Here is a 2,444-nt window from a genome sequence, read left to right as displayed (position 1 = left end):
AATCTTTCCAAAGTGAGGGAAATTCACTCCAAGAGAGCCATCACCAGAACATATAAAAATGAAAAAAGTGTGACAGCGCTGCAATAATTAAATATATAATATGCCAAGAAAAACTTCTACTGATGTGCAATATACAAAAAATAAAATAATACAGTATAATGTGCAAAAAGATAGAATAATGCAGTATAAAGTGCAAAAACTCCAATAATTTATATATGGAGAATCCTTCACAGTGATATTTTTTCTAAAAAAACTCTTTATGCTGAGTGCTCCCACCACCGCATGGAATGGCCGCTCACCTCCTTTATGCGACTCCAAGGGGTCAAAAACGCCTTTGCACTTAGTGCCAATAAACTCTTCAGGGAATCCTCTGTGATCTTTACTCTGCTCTAACAACACGATCGATTGCCAGCATAAGTTCCACCCACTGTACTGCTTTCACGTTTAAGACCAGTAAATGTGGAAATACATATGAAAGGACAAGAAAAAAGTGCCTCCTATAGTGCAGTACCCGAGGGGTTAAATAACGAAACCTCTCCACCCCAGCTAGCAATAAACTCACATTTATTAAAATGATTAAAAGCATAGGAAAAACAAATCTGAACAGTCTCACTCAATGTCGATCAGTCCACCGCCAGGCTCCACCTCTACCTCCCACGTAGCTTCATCTGGAGGAGATCATTTTATTACATTTTTTTAGATTTTTTTTATTTTTTATTTTTTTATTGTTAATTTTTTTTTTATTATTTTTATTTTTATTTTTTTTATGTAATTTTTTTTATTGTTAATTTTTTTTTTTTTATTTTTTTTTTTTTATCAAAATCTTGACATATTAGAGTGCCGCTACTTTATTTTTATTCATGACCAGAACGTCCCGTTGTCAATGGCCACCAAGAGAAATAGAGAGGGAAAATTTCCCCATTCAGAAAGCTAAAAAAACTCAAGAATGGTTCTAACCCATGAACTATTGTATCCAAAACTGAAAAAATGTTTTGCAATTAGATACATTTTAAAGAATGCAAGTGGTTTTTGAATAATGCAATGGTAGGCATTTGGCAAAAGTAGGTTCAAAACTGTGGTGACCAATGGCAATGGAACATTGTTCACATGATCAACTGTAAATATTTCTTACAGGGCACAACAGACACTTTAATAGTAACAAAGTTTTATTGTCTCAAAACAGATGAAAAATATGCTGTTTACAAATTTCAGTATTTATTTGGTAGAAAGGTGTAGTTCGGCTTTACATTCTATCCTAGAAATTTTTTTAAAGAGCTTTTGATCTCCTTATTTCTCAAGCTGTAAATAAATGGGTTGAGTGTTGGGTTAATGATAGCGAAGACTACACTGATGGCTCGATCGTAGATTGGTGAGTAGATGGAGCTTGGTCGAAAGTACATGAATATTATTGTACTGTAGAAGAGGATGACCATGGTGAGATGAGATGAGCAAGTGGTGAAGGTCTTCATACTTCCTTGGGCTGACTTTAGAGTCAACACTGCTCTGATTATAAGTACATAGGACCCGAGGATTAAAAGCACTGGGGTAAAAGTGACAATAGAAATTTCAATGAAGTCAACTGTCAGCATAGTGACTGACAAGCCAGAGCAGGAGAATGATTATGGTGGGATAGTCACAGAAGAAGTGTTGGATTACCCAACCACAGAGCAGCTGAGAAGAAGCTAGCCAAATGGTGTATGTACAGTGAAGGCAAGCAAAAATCCAAGAAAAAACCACCAGACAAATACAAGTTCTCTTGTTCATCATCAAAGAGTACTGTAGGGGAAAACAAACTGCACAGTAGCGATCCAAGGCCATGATGGCCAACAAAAAACTATCCATGTTGCCCACTACTAGGAAGAGAAAAAGCTGGAGAAAGCAGTCATGGACAGAGATGTGGGTGTCTCCAGAGAGGAGACCATACAAGGCCCTGGGGATGATTGTAGAGGTAAAACATACATCCAAAAAGGCAAGATTCCCCATCAAGACGTACATTGGTGTGTGAAGATGGCGCTGTGACACAATCAGCACAAAGATAGACAGATTTCCTGTAACGCAGAGGATATATGCAACGAAGAAGAAGCAGAGGACAGGCAAAATAAGATGAGGTGTATCGGAAAATCCCAACAGCACAAAACCAGAAAAAGTCTTATTTTCATGAAGCTCCATGTGTGTATGATAAAAACACAAAGATTACAGGATACAGCACATCGGATGAAAGTGCAAACCAAAGTCGAAAACAGTGAAGAACAAGTCACACATGTACAGTACTTATTAGGTGAGAGCTATGTAAGCTTTTGCGAGAGGGATCTCAATAGTCATAGCAATCCATACAACTTCTGTGGGGCCTGGGGGTGGACTTGAGCCCCATTAAGGGAGCTGTTGAGGCAAATTAAATATAGAAAATATTGAAGATATCACAAATTCAGTACTGTATTTTAAAG

The 2,444-nt window shown here is 37.2% G+C and overlaps 1 pseudogene; it reads right to left on the bottom strand.

Moving 5' to 3' along the window:
* Positions 1-310: 310 nt before the first annotated feature.
* Positions 311-2,169, bottom strand: LOC141107141 (olfactory receptor 1L6-like; annotated as a pseudogene).
* Positions 2,170-2,444: the final 275 nt, after the last annotated feature.

This window comes from Aquarana catesbeiana, linkage group LG09 (genome assembly GCF_042186555.1).
Source record: "Aquarana catesbeiana isolate 2022-GZ linkage group LG09, ASM4218655v1, whole genome shotgun sequence".
In the NCBI taxonomy this organism is placed as follows: Eukaryota; Metazoa; Chordata; class Amphibia; order Anura; family Ranidae; genus Aquarana; species Aquarana catesbeiana.
The sequence above is the reverse complement of the archived record's forward strand: the minus strand, read 5'-3'. Positions and strand labels throughout refer to the sequence as shown.